At 56.1% G+C, this 14,258-nt stretch overlaps 1 protein-coding gene across 3 annotated transcripts in view; it reads right to left on the bottom strand.

Moving 5' to 3' along the window:
- Positions 1-14,258, bottom strand: part of GPR68 (G protein-coupled receptor 68) — a 27,055-nt gene that overhangs the window by 11,887 nt on the left and 910 nt on the right. Inside the window, exon 1 of one of the 3 annotated variants that reach the window (XM_006754713.2) lies at positions 7,599-7,770. The exons of 1 other annotated variant lie outside the window; for it this stretch is intronic. The gene's annotated coding sequence lies outside the window, so the exon portion shown is untranslated. Of the gene's footprint in view, positions 1-3,693; positions 3,831-7,598; positions 7,771-14,258 lie in introns of those variants that run through there. One more of the 3 variants, XM_006754712.2, reaches the window with a different exon arrangement.

The following is a 14,258-nucleotide window of genomic DNA, read 5'->3' as shown; positions in this document are numbered from 1 at the left end:
ATACAGTGGGGCCTTGACTTACGAGTGTCCCGACTAACGAGTTTTTTGAGATATGAGCCGTCTCTCAGCCGATTTTTTTGCTTTAAGTTGCGAGCTAAAATTCGGGTTACGAGCCAGCTTCAGATACCCACCGCTAGTTGGCGCAGCAAACGTCACAGTGGATGCCACAACATCAGCCCAGCATCACGTGTCTCACTCGCTCACTTTAAGATTTGACATATGAGTAATTTGAGTTACGAGCTCCATCACGGAACGAATTAAACTCGAAAGTCAAGGCCCCACGGTACCCTTTCTGAGCCTCAGTTTCCTCCTCTGTAACGTGAGGATAGAAACGCCTGCCCTTGGGATCAGGACGAGGGCCACAGAAGATGACGGATGTCAGAGTGCACGGCACTGTTTTTCTTGCCGCCAAGAGGCGCAGTCTTACATTAGCGAAAAGTTCCTACTGTCGAGAACTTAAAGAAAACCCGGCCTATACAAATACATTTGAATAAGATGGAATAACATTTTTTATTGTAAGCCTACTTTATAAATCAATATATCAAAGCCAACGCTTTGAGCTTCTCTATTGATTTAACCCTTCTGGTTCAGATGAGAAGTCTGGCTGTGTTTAAATCAGCATCTTTTTCAACCTTTGTTCCCCCCACAATTACCCGTCCAAGGAGCCCTTTTAGACGCGTCCCCCCACACCCCAGCTCCATGAAATGGTGATACCTCAGGTATACTGCATATTGTGTATGTGCCCTTTGGTGGGGGGGGGGGTGACAAAACATTTAATACCTAAGACTAATAATCATTTAATATCTAAGTTTTTTTTCACCCCACCCAAGAACTTCATAGTTTTTTTTTTTAAACTATAGTCCGGCCCTCCAACGGTCTGAGGGACAGTGAACTGGCCCCGTTTAAAAAGTTTGAGGACCCCTGGTCTACACGGTTGCAGATGCTGCATGAGTGGCCTGAATGAGGTGGTGTGGTGGCACCAGCAGATCACCCCTGCCCTCTGCTCTCTCTTCACCATAGTCAAGACCAGAAGAGACACCCCTCAGCATTCAGGACCCACATCTCATCACCTGCCAACCAGGGCCCCTCCCCCACAACCTGTGGCCTGTCTTGGCTCCCACTGGCCCTGTGGCCCCTGAGCCAGAGCTCAGGCTGGAAGTGGGTACAGTGTGCTGGGGAGGGGCTCAGACACATCAGTCCAGCAGTTCCCTGTCTGGGGTTCTGGGGTTCCCTAGAAAGCAAATGCTCAATCTTATACACATACTAGAGGCGCGGTGCATGAAATTCGTGCACTGGGACGGGGGGTTCCCCTGCCTGGCCTGCGTCCTCTCACAGTCTGGGAGCTCTTGGGGGATGTCCAACCACCTCCATAAGCAGGCAGTTGAACATCCCTCTCACAGTCCGGGACCCCTCACTCCTTACCACCCACTTGCTCGCTGCTCCTTAGCACTGCCGCGGAAGTGGGAGAGGGGGGCAGCTCCTGCATTGAGCCTCTGCCCCCTGGTGGTCAGTGCACATTATAGTGACCAGTCATTCTGGTTGTTCCGCCATAATGGTCACTTAGGCTTTTATTATATAGGATAAGTGTGTGCATTTTTCCTGGGAAGAGGGCCTGTAACTTTCATAAGCGTCTCTAAAACAGGCAGGAGATGGGCCTGGTTGGTCCAAAGCTGCCGCCTTCTCACCTCTACCCCCCATGGCTCTCTCCATAGCCAAGCCCACCCCACCAACTCTCCCATTCTGCCCCCCACCGTTATCACTCAACACCTACAATGCAGACCAGATCCTCCTCCTCCTTGCTTAAACCCACTGATCCGTTTCTTATCACACCTATGGCAGGACCCAAATTCCTTATGGACCCTACAAGGCCCAACGGGATCTGACTCCAGCTCCCTGCACCTGGCCCATCGCAGCTCTTCTAGCCACACCGGCCAGCTGTCTGTGCCTCAGCCCCCAGCCTGGCTCCTGGCCTTGGCACCAGCCGCGGCCTCTCCTAGAGCACTCCCCCCACCCCCACCGCCCCCCTCTACCTCCACCTCAGGGCTGGCTCCTTTGCTGCCAGATCTCAGCTTAAAGGCCACCTCGACCTCCCCATGAGGAATTCCTGACCACCCTGCTTAAAGCAGCCCCTTCCCCAGTCACCATCACACCATCCTATTCGACTGCTCCAGAGCGCCCATCGATATCTGAGATTGTTCTTGTTCATTGGCTTATCTGCTTGTTGATGATCCGTCTCCTCCACGAGAATGTAAATTCCAAGCAGGCAGAAGCCCTGTGGACCTCGAACGGTGCCTGGCATCTCACAGGCACTCATGAACACTTCTGGGAGGAATGAGTGAATGCTACCTCCCCATTTCACAGGCGAGGAAACTGAGGTCCCAACGGGGAAGTGGCTTGCCTAAAGCCAGCCTGAGGAAGGAAGTGTTGGTGTTCTTGCTCCATGTGCCCCCTCCAGGCCCCAACTGGGACTCACCCCAACCTCTCAGTCCCCGGAAGACCAGGATCCCCAGGCAGGCGCACCTCCCTGTCCCCTCCTCTCCCGGACACAAGGCCCAGCATTTCAGTGATGCTGGTGGAGGGGGTGTTCCCTGCTGTCACTGTGTTTCATTGTGGGTAAGTGTACTTAACATGAAGTTTACCATGTTGGCCATTCTTCAGTGCACTGTTCTCTGGCATGAAGCACATTCATATTGTTGTGCAACCGTCACCACCATCCATCTCCAGAATTCTTCATCTGCCCCAACTGGAAAACTCTGTCCCCATTTACACTAGCTCCCCACTCCCCTGTTGTCCCCCGCACCCCCGGCCCCTGGAACCCCCCCATTCTACTTGCTGTCTCTAGGAATTTGACTATTCTAGGTCTCGCATACAAACGGAGTCGGACAGTTTCTGTCTTTTGTGTGACCGGCCTGTTTAACTTCGCATCAGGTCCTCAAGGCTCGCCCATGCTGTACGTGCCGGAAGGTCCTTCCTTGTTAAGGCTGAGGGCTCCTCCACTCTATGCATTTTGTTTTCTCATCCACTTGTCAATGAGCGGGTGGGTGGTATCTACCTTTTGGCTGTTGCGAATAATGCTGCCGTGAACATGGTCGTGCAGGTATCTGTGTGCGTCCCTGCTTTCTGTTTTGGGGGCATACACCCACACGTGGAATCGCAGGACCACATGGTAACTGCATTTTTAACCTTCTGAGGAACCGTCATCCCGTTTTCCGCAGCGGCCGCACCATGCTGCATTCCCCCGACCACTGCCCAGGCTTTGCTTGTTTTTTTTGTTTTGTTTTTTTGCTGTTTTGTTTCCATGTTCTGATGGCAAGAGGAGGGGAGAAGGGGGCAGCTGAGACCTGTGACCCCTAAGCTCTGCCCACAGGCCAGCGGAGTCAGAATTGGGCCCTCCTTGCCCTCCCTGCGCCAGCTCTCCTGTCCGTGGATCCCAACCCTGCACCTGTGGGGCCGAAGGGTCCACCAGGCCTCCCTATGAGGAAGTGCACAGCAGCGCAGGCCCCTCCACCCCCCGCCCAGGACCTCAGGTTCCCCCCAGTCCAGATGCAATCCACCCACAGGAAGCTAACATCCATTCATAAACACAGGCCCTCCCAAGCCAATAAGACAGGGCCAATGAGCCACTGCGAGAACACGCCCTGGCAGGTCTCAAGAATCCCCTGAGAGTCACCAGCCCCAAAGCCTGGTGTTTACCGTGTGAGCGAGTGTATGCACGGGCTGGGCCGGGACAACCGCTCCCGGCTTCCTCTTTCCTTACTGAGTGAAGCCTGGCACCCAAGGTCACAAATAGTCAAGCCTGCAGGGCAAGGAAACATGGACTATGTAAAGTACCTCCTACGTCCACTTTGGAACAAAAAAGGGTTCTGACATTCTAGACAGGGGTTCAGACCCTGGTGCCTGAGTCACCGGAGGATCTGCCGCCGCAGATGCCTGAACCACAACGTGAGGTTCTGACCCCCGAGCGTCTGAGCCTGAGCCGGGGCGGAGAACCGGCCACAAGCTCCCAGGTGCTGCGGGTGCTGCCGCCCGGGAGCCACACTTTGAGGAGCCAGGGACCCACAGGTCCAGAAAGTCTGGGGTTTGCTCCCGATCGGGTGTTCGACACGAGGCCCCAGGCTGGGGAGCGGAGGCGGCTGGAAGGGGACCTGGAGACCCGGCAGCCCCGTGGTCAGCGCCAGGACACAGCCTTTGGGAGCTCAGCAACCTGACGCCCGCTTTTCAAAGAGGGCGACTGCATCTGTATCTCAAACGCAAGTGACTGTGCTTACACTTTATATTTGCAAATCTTTTGTCGTTCCCAGAGCCTTTCACATCTGCCCTCTCGCCCGATCTTCACAACGGCCTCGTCAAGTCCCCTGTGTTAGGGACCAGGAAACTGAGGCTCCAGGAGAGGAAGTGGTTTGCCCAAGAGCCCAGCGCCTCTGGGTTTCCTCAGACAAGTATCTGTGAGCATCTGCAAGGTCCTCGGCACCGGACCAGACACGGGACTGAGGGATAAGGAAGAAACGGCTCCCGCCCTCAGGGCGCCTCCAATCTTTTAAGATTCCAGGAAGGCCACTTGCAGGAAGGACTGCACCGCAGGCCCTGGGCGGCGGGCTTACTGCACGTCCCTCCCGCTCACATTCACTGCTGGTCTGTGCTTAGCACTCCGCCCACTCTTGTGGGATGACAGCTCCTCCACAGTTGCAGCCCCTCTGCACTCTCAGGGCGCACAGACCGCACCACCCTCCCCAGCTTCCTGCCTCCACACAGGACGTGCTCAGCGAGGCCGGCCTGCCTGCTCTCCACTGGTCTGTTGCCTGCCCAGTCACTCACGGTGGATGGCTGGCCCACAGCTTCTCCCCTCACCCCCACCCACAGCATCCACTCCATTACCCAGTTCTACCATTTTCAACCTAAATGTTTCCCACATCCGTCTCCTCTTTAGCTCCCCGACCAGTGCCCCGATGGGCGTGGTCTAAGGCCTCCTCCCCAGAATCAGTTCCATGGCATCTCACCACCCTCAAAGCCACCCTCTAACACCCAAATCTAACCTAGTCCCTCCTGCTTTGAACCCTTGAATGGGTTTCTAATCGTCCACCTGTTCATCATCTGTCCATCCACCCACCCACTCTCCCATTCACTTATTCATGCACACAACAAATACTTACTGCGTATCTATTATATGGAGGGCACTACACTGGCTCCTAGGGTAACTCAAGTTGCTTTTAGTCTCACGGAGGGTGGGGGGGTGGGGGGGCGGGGATAAGCGAGCCAGCTCCTAAGAGAGAGGAGGATTTTAAGGGAGCTCGTTAGAGGAGACCTAACCCAGCCAGAAAAGCCTTCCTGAGGAGCACGTTATGCTGAGACCAGGAGAAGGGGAAGGGCTGCCTGAGCAGACAGGCGTTTCTGCTGTAGACACGTGTGTGCAACAGATCAAATCCAAGAGAGAGAGAATGGGCTCCTCCGGGAACTGAAAGTAGCTTGGTGTGACTGGACCTAGGTATAAAGGGGGCATGGTCAGAGAGGAGATAAGAAGCTGTGGTAACTAACAATTAATTAGAAGGGAGGTGGGGAACAGTCAGGAACAAATCTGAGATGTTCCTGACTGTGAGTGATTCGTCCTTATTAGCTCTAAAAACATTATGTTTTAGATGGATAACTGGGTGGGCGGATGGGTAAATGGGTGGGCAGATAAAGGGATGAGAGGTAAATGGATAGATGTGAGTGAATGAGTGGATAGATGGATGAATGGGTGGGTGGGTAGATGGCTGGGTGGATGGGTAAATGTATGAGCAGATGAATGAATGAGGGGTAGATGGGTGGACAAATGAATGAATGGATGAATAAATAGCTGGGTATGTGAATGGCTAGATGGGTGATGGGTACATGGTTGGATGGATTGGTGAGTGGGTAGAGAGATAGATGAATGGGTTGGTAGATGGGTAGATGGCTGGGGTGGGGAGGTGGTTGAGGTTGGGTGCTGGGACAGTGGGGTTTTCATCAATAGAAACAGAAAGGTGACAAGGAGGAATGACTGTAGCCTTGTTTCCAATCTGGCACCTGCTCATGCTGCCTGAGCTGCTCAGAGGGTCCTGCTCTTCCACCCAGGCCTTGTCACAGCCAGTCCTCCCTTCCACCAGTGCCTGAGGACAGACAGACACCAGACTACGCTTAGTTCCCCAGGTGGAAACGACACCTTGCCCGTAGCGTCCCTTCTCTACCTGGTCTCCATAGGAATCTTACCCCTCAAAAATCAACACACAGCGGATGCAAAAGTGTTCTGTAAGCGAAAAGATGCAGATGGGACCGAAGAGCCAACCCCTATTCTCCGAGAGCCCTCCGCCTGCTAGGCACCTCTCTTCCAATGCCATTCTCATCAGTGCCCATTTTACAGATGAAGAAAACACAACTGAGGCTGGGAGAGCGGTGAGCCAACCTGCTCAGGATTCCACAGTTACCTGAACTCAGCCTGGCCCGCATTGTCCTTTACGCCACGCTCTCTTCCTGTTTGTCTTTATGGCACTGAGCAGCCACCCTCCTCCTCCAGGCCTCGCCAGGCTCCAGTCCTTATAGCTGCCACCAGAAGGGCCACCGGGCTTGGTCCCCGGCTAGCCCCTGCACCTGGAGGATGCTCTGCCAGGTCACCCATCCCCTCAGCACCCACTGAAGAAAACCTGTGTGTCCAGTCGTGCTTCCCCAAGTGGAGGGGGTGGGGCAGAGACCCAGAGCAAGGAGCTACGGCATCTGTTCACAGTTATCATCCAGCTACGAAGCAGGCATCACACACAGGCAACCCAACACCTAAACGCAAACCTGTAGACGAATGCTCATCAGCACAGAGGGGTCTCCGAGGACTTTAATGACCAGGAGAACGTAAGCCCTGGACAGAAGGAAGGGCCCTCTGACGCAGGTAAGGACCACTTGCACGTTCCAAGCCAGGAGGAGGGGCCGCGTGCGGGAGCACAGCTGGCACAAAAACGTGATCTAGCCGGTCGCTTCCAGGGGGTGCACACGGGCACACGGATCACCGCTCACCGTGCCAGGGTGGCCCTGCTCGCGGGAGCCCTGAGCCCACAGAGCAGGGAGTTTCCTGCAGACCCAGTTTCTCTTCCTTTCTCTGCTCCAACCTCCACATTCTTTCAGCAAGGTTGTTTCATTTCCTACAAGTGCCTGACTCAGAGGCTGTTGATATTTCCCTCTGGGGCGGGCGTAGACGCAGGCAGCGTTTTTCCTTAGCCCCCACCGCCCCCCCCGGTAGCCTCACTCCAGCAACAACAAGCCAGACTCTCATTTCTAACGCATCAGAACTGTTTCCAAGTTCAATCCCATCTGGGCTGACGACGCTCGGACGGGCCTGGCACCACCAACCCATTTCACAGAACCCGAAGCCCAGAGAGGCTACGACACAGTCGCTCAAGTTCATACAGCAAGTCAGGGCGGTCTGAATCCAGAATCCAGGCACCGAGGCACCGACTCCTGCCTTTAAGCTCTTCTGACCACAAACCACAGCAAGAGATGCACTTGACCTTGTAACCCGGCACACACATTCCACACACACACACACGCACACACACACGCATGCACACAGACACGAACTTCCCCAACGCAGCACTTACCCTACCGTCTGCGACGCCCTCTGATCAGGTCTCTTCTCTTTTGTTTCTCTAAATGCAGGTCATGAGCTACCAAACTGATATCCTGACCCTCGAATGCTGACTGACCCCACCTGCTCAGCCTCCAGACCCCAGGGAGGCGGCTGCCTCGGCCAGGTGAGGGGCAGGCAGAGCGTGGCGGGATCCCGGGTCCTCTGTGACTTGCTTCACGGCTGAGCTCTGCTCTCAAACCTCAAACAGCTGGGGCTTTTTTCTGCAGCTCCGAGAAGGTCGGGGGAGGAGCCGCAAAAGCACCTCCGGGGCCTGGTGGACCCCCCAGGCCGCCACCAGGACCCACACTCGCCCTCCAGGGATTTCCCGCAGACCACGCCTACCAGCTCCGTCTAGAAAACCCCAGCTGGAGGCTGCCCCTTCCGGAGCTGAGGCAGAATCATGTGTCAGGCTGGCGGTGGCCCAGGAGCACTTGCCAGCCACAGGACCAGGGCGACGGGACTGCTCCCTCCACCTGCTCGGCCTGCTTCCCACACCCCCCAGAGGCAGGGAGCAACCTTGGGGTGGGGGGGTGTTTTAAGCCGGAATTAGGGAAAAGGGACCTTGGGGGCTGGGGGCATGCAGAAGTGGCTGCACTAATTCTACCCATCAACTCCCTTTGAGCACCTCTGGGATCCCAGGAGAGCCCTGCGCCAGGGGTCCTCACTGAGCCGCCCAGGTGACAAGCGCAGACCTCGGACCCCAGCGAGAACAACGGGACCACGAGGCAAGGGTGGGGCAAGCGGACTGTTTCCACTCCCACGCCCAGGATGTCACTCTCCAGCCACCGGCAACCAACATTTGGGTCAGTGGGTCTCACGTCCCTTAGAGAACACTTGGGAGCTTATAACAAATAATACCAATGCCCCCCCCCCGCCCCCAGGCGAAGGAAACCACACTCGCTGGAGGTGCGGTGCTGGCACCGCTGTTTTAAAAGCTCCCTGGACAGCTCGGCGGGCAGCCAAGTGCAGAGGCACCGGGTCTGCGCCAGAGGCCGCCTGGACCCTGTGGTTCAGACCAGCGGGGCGAGCGCATTGGAGCAGGGCCCTGGGCCACCAGTGAGGCAGCGTTCATGTTTTTACACCGCTCGGGCCCCGGGTGGGGAGCAAGCACAGGGCTGGGCATAGGGGGGCTCTGGCTCTGGGAGCCTCTGCTAAGCTCTCCCAGCAGAGCAGCCCCACGGCCCGGAGGCTCCCTGGCCACGCCGCCTCCTCCTTCAGGTGGGGAAACTCGGGCCCAGCCAGGCAAAAGCTCTTGATCGGGGTCTTACAGACAAACCACAGAGCGGGGATTCTAGGACCCCCGCCGCCGACGTCAGAGCCGCACTATTTTGGCGGGACCTCCTCCCTCCTAGGGCGCTGCTCGTAGGATATGCTGCTGGAGCCAGGAAGCCCACGCCCACCATCCACGGAGGGTGTCCCTGAGGATGTTCGTGCCCCTGACTCTGCCACGTGATTGTGGGACTCGTCTCCTCCAGACAGTAAATCACGCTCGTCCTGTCGGGGACTGTACTGGCAGGGGTCCCAGGAACCCCCTCTGCGGGGCCCTCTCCAACGGTCTCTGACGTTAGTTACAGAGAAGGCTGCGCCTTGCTATGGGGGGTCGGTTCACACAGACCAGACGCCGTTTCTGAGTTGCGGCAGCGTGGCTGGCTCTCCCCTTCCCAGACGAAAGGACGGGTGGGAGAGGAGTGCAGGCTCCGGCCCAAAGAGAGCACCCCTGGCTCTGCCTACAGGAGCCCAGCCACCTGGACATGCGCACACAGGCCGTCCGTGCCGGGAAGACGCTGCTGACACAGTGCCCGCCCCCTCCCCCAGGACTCCCAGGCTGCCCCAGGCTGCCCCACTGCATCTGGGATGGGAAGCCTTTCTCTCTCTCCAGGGCCAGGGACCCCCTTTCCCTCCCCACTGGGCCTCTGGGACTGCAGATGGGAGGAAGCTGGCTTCAGCTTTAGTCACATTGCTGAGCCCATGTCCTCTGTGAAATGCCACTCAGGGACAGGAAGAACAGCCCACGCTGTGACCTACTCTGGTGCTATGATTTCATCTTTGAATGAGAAACTGTGATGACACCAAGCATCAAACTGTGGCCTGAGGGGCCTAGAGACCCATAACCCCGATCCTCACAAACCTTTCCAGGTAAACCTGCAGCTGAGCCAAAGTAGTGAGTCTGCAATCAAAACGTGGCCTCCAGAGAAGCCTGGTTCCCCTCCCCCATTCAAACCCCCGGCCCGAAGCCCAAAGTGCCAGAACCTGGAGCCACCCTGAACAGAGAAGGGCATGTAGTGAAGGGTGAGAATGCTCAAGCCCTGTGTGTGTGGGCGGGGTGGGGGGAGGGGTGACCTCATGGGAGCTGCCAGGGCCTGCCGCGGTGGCTCCTCCCATCCTGGAAAGACAGAAGGGCCGAAACTGGGCCAGGCCCACCCCCTGAGTTCCCTTCCCATCTCTCTCGGCCCCAGTGCCAGCTGACCCGACCCCGCTGGATGACAGACCAGAGGCTTGCCTGAACCCTGGGTGTCCGGCCTGCCCCCAAAATGAACACTCCTCCGGGGACCTGGGCTGGGGGGCGGGTGAAATGTTCTGGAGGCTCGTGTGAGGGCGACAGGGCCCCCAGCCAGAAGGGCACTCACGGACCCCCAGCGGTCCAGGCAGCCCGGGTGTCACCAGAGGGAGGACTCTGGAGCCTGCCCTGAGCTGGTGGCACCCAGCAAGGCCTCGGCACGGGGCAGAAACCCCGTGTCAGGGACGGAGGTTAGAAGCAGAGGTCTGGGCCGGACGGAGGAGGTTGAGATCCTGAGCTGTCACTGTCTGGCTGTGACCTGAACAAGTCGCCTTCCTGGCCGATCAGTGGGCTTCTGTGAGGACCCGAGAGATGAGGTCCGACAAGTGCCTGGCATGTAGTAGGCTCCTGATCCGTGTTAGTGAGGATGCAGCGGCGCTGAGGATGGTGGTGGTGACAGCATCGATCCCTCAGGCTAGAAGGTCCGCCCACAGTCAGATTCACCCTGGGAAAGGTGAGGGTGGGCAGGCCAACTGGGTAAGATGCTCGTTACAGCGCATTGCCTGATTCCCCACGGCTACGCTGCTGGTTTGGAGCTGGCGGGGGTAAAGGCCTTGGAGGGGCCTCGAGGGCTCTGATAAGCACAGGAAGTGTCTGTCAGGAGCCATCGCTGTTGGCCTGCAGGGACCTTCCCTGACTTGCGTCTTGAAGGCGCCGTGGGCCTTACACTTTAGCACAGGTTTGCATCAGAGGAGCTGATACAGGGCGCTGCACTGTTGCAGGTGCAGAAGTGCCCAGGTGCGAATGAAGATGCCGGGAGGACTGAGAGGAAGAGCAGCAGGGATCCTCCCAGAGGGCCTGGCACCGCGGCCCGAGTGAGTGGCCAGAGAGGAGGCGGGAGCAGCTTCGGCTCAGGAATTGCAGTCACTGCCACTCAGGAGCACGTGCTCTGTACCATGCCCCGTGCTGAGCACCTTCCCGCCGTTTCCCGTTTGCACCCTCGCATCGGCCCCGTGAGGCAGGGCTATCCCGGTGTTACAGGCCAGGCTGCTGAGACCCTGAGAGCGCCAGCCGCCTGCCCAGGTCACAGAGCTCGGAAACAGCGGGACTGCTTGGCTCCAAAGACGGGGCTCTTGGCTACTGTATGAGTTTCCCGTTGCTGCTGGAACAAATGACCACAAACCTAATGGCTTAAGACGGCGCAGATTTCTTCTCTGTGGTGGTGAAAGGTCTGCCGTGGATCTCACGGGGCTAACATCAAAGCGTTGGCAGGGCTGCCTTCCTTCTGGGGGGCGGAGGGAAAATGGACTTCCTTATCTTTCCTGGCATCTCAGGGCTTCTGGCATTCCTTGGCTTGTGGCCCCTACGTCTTCAACGCCAGCAGTGGGGTACTGAGTGCTTCCCAGCTCCCTCTGCGCCCACGGTCACATCTCCTCTGACTCTGGCCCTCCTGCTCCCTCTTCCACTTTTAAGGACCCTGGGATCACAATGGCTGAGCGGCCAAGCTGCGATTCAAGTCAGGGTCTGAATTCATTGTGTTTTAATAATTACCAATGCGACGCATGGGACTTTATACAATGACTTGTTCGTGCCCGTCTTCCCCTCCAAACGGTAGTTTCCATCAGGGGGAAGGAGCTGGGTCTGTTCTCTGCCAAAATAAACGCACAACAAAAATGTGCTGGATGTCTGAATCAGTAAATGAACCTAAACTCCATTCACTTCTGCAACCCACGTGCAGAAGGCCAGGGTGAGGAGCTAAGGAACTGAGGGAGACAGGGTATGGGATGAGGCCACAGGAAGAAGGTTGGTTTTGACTCTGAGGGCGTGGGTGGGTAGCTATGTATAGAAACGCATTACCATGGAAGCTTCTGCCGAAAGAGAGACTTTGGAGAGTCTGTGGTCTGTCTAAGGAGAGCTGCTTGGGGCATCCTTCCTGTTCTGATACAGGAAGCACAAAGCACAGGCCAGAGGTTGCCATGGTGACCGCAGGCCTGCTTCCCCAACCTGCTGGCGTTCCCACCAGCCTGCCTTCCCACCAGGAGTGCTCCCACCCATCAATTAATAACCTAATCATGTATGACAACAGTCACTCCAACCACCCAGGCAGCAGTCCTCTTGAAAAACAAACAGACTTCTCCAGGGACCTAAGCTACAGAGATGCTCACTAGACTCAGCCTGGGCCACCTGCTATACTCTAGCTTTCTGAATCCAGATTCTTCTCTCCCCGGCTTCTCTCTCTTGTTTTAAAGGCATGGGTTTGGGCAGAGCTGGGGACTGAAGCCGCAGGGGTTCCGGCGAAACAGACACTCGCGAAGGCACCATGTCGGATGCCTGCACCCTCAGCCCTGCAAGGCCCAGAGAACCGGATCCCCACCCCAACAGGCTCTGTGGTAAGGCCCCAGGCAGGGCCAACTGTACGTCTGCTGGTCTTCTGGCAAAGATGGCTTAATTTGTTACACCACGGCACCCAGGAAGACAAAGCAAAAGGGAAGACTTTCAAGTTTTGGCAGATTCAAGATGTTTGGAAACTGATGCCCTTCTCACGGGGAGATGGGTTCTAAGACCCCTCCCCTTGAATCTAGGTGGGCTCTGTGACTACGTGACCCGAAGAATAAAGTCGAGGCCACACTGTGCCAGTTGCCGAGTCCAGGTCTGAAGAGACGGGGAGCTCCCACGTCCTGTCTCTTGGCATATTGCTCTTAAAAACTTGGGTGCCCTGAGGGGAGGAGGCCCCAGTGGCCTCTGAGAGAGGCCCACATGGAGAGGAACCTAGACCCTGGCCCACAGCCCCCGCTGAGCCAGGATCAACTGGTTTCCCACATGTTGTGTGATCTTGGAAAAAGATCCCCAGCCGCAGCTGGGTCCTCTCAGCTGATGTTGCAAGGAGCAGAGATAAGCCGTCCCCACCAAACCCTGCCCACATCACAGATGCATGAGCAAAATAGATGAGGACTGTTATTTTAACCTCCCAACGTGGCTTTTTATGCAGTAATAGATGACCAGAACATAAGGAGTATTTTTCTCCAAAATCACTTATGGGCTTATCATGAGCACTGTATGCATTCATAAGGTTACTTGATTTTAATTTTTGCAACGTATCTGCTTTTATTTATTTTAGAGAAAGAGAGGAAGAGGGAGAGATAGACACATGAATGAGAAACATCATCAATTGTCTGCCTCCTGCACGCAGTTTCCTACTAGGGATTGAGCCGGAAACCCAGACATATGCCCTGACCAGGTACCGAACTGGCGACCTTCTGATACATGGGTCGACACTCAATCACTGAGCCACACTGGCTGGGTGATTTTAATTTTTATAACAACTTTGTGGGGTGGGTATAATAATCTCCCTTTCCCCCACAAGATACTCAGAGGTAAGGTATCCTGTTTGAGATAGAAAGGATGAAACCAGTTTCCACTCTTTGTTTCCTGTTAGATGAGTCTTCTCTCCTTACAGTGCACTGTACCCAGAAGGCGGCAGCATAATGGAAACATCAAGAACACTCATAGTTAACTTTTAGGGGCCACTGCAAGGCTTTTATAGTATCAGCATGATGTCATGACCATCCTAGGAAGCAGGCTCTACTATCATGCCCATTTCACAGAAGGTGACACTGAGGCTTAAGAAGAGGGTAGGTGATGATCTCCAGTTAGTATCTCTAATAAGTGGAAGAGCCAAGATTTGGACCCAAGCCCTTCAGTTCTGGAACTGAGCTCTCAACAGATGCGCTGGTCCGTGCAGTCTAGTGCAGCCGCACTGCTCCAGCCCCGCTTCCGCTGGGACACTCAGTCCTTGCCCTCCTGCCTCCTTTTGGAGGCTGAAGGGGGGAGGGCAGGGTTAAGCAAAGCATAACCATGTCATCTCAGATTCGTACAGTTCAAACCAGTCTCACTCCTTTTGCCCTCACAAGCCCTCTGTGAGGTGGCCAAGCTAGTATTTATCTCCATTTACAGAGGCTCAGCCACAGCAAGTGACCTGCCCAAAGCCACTGGCTCCGTCAGTGGTCTCTCCTTTGCCCACCCCTGATCGCAAAGAGCCTCGCTGTGCCCTTTCACACCGCATCGCTGTGTTCAGCTTAGGGGGCCTGCCAACCAGGGACCCCAGCGGCCAATCACAGCCCAGCTTTGTCCTCC

This window comes from Myotis davidii, unplaced genomic scaffold (assembly GCF_000327345.1).
Source record: "Myotis davidii unplaced genomic scaffold, ASM32734v1 scaffold732, whole genome shotgun sequence".
Classification (NCBI taxonomy): Eukaryota; Metazoa; Chordata; class Mammalia; order Chiroptera; family Vespertilionidae; genus Myotis; species Myotis davidii.
Note: the sequence above shows the minus strand (reverse complement) of the source record. Positions and strands in the feature narration are given on the sequence as shown.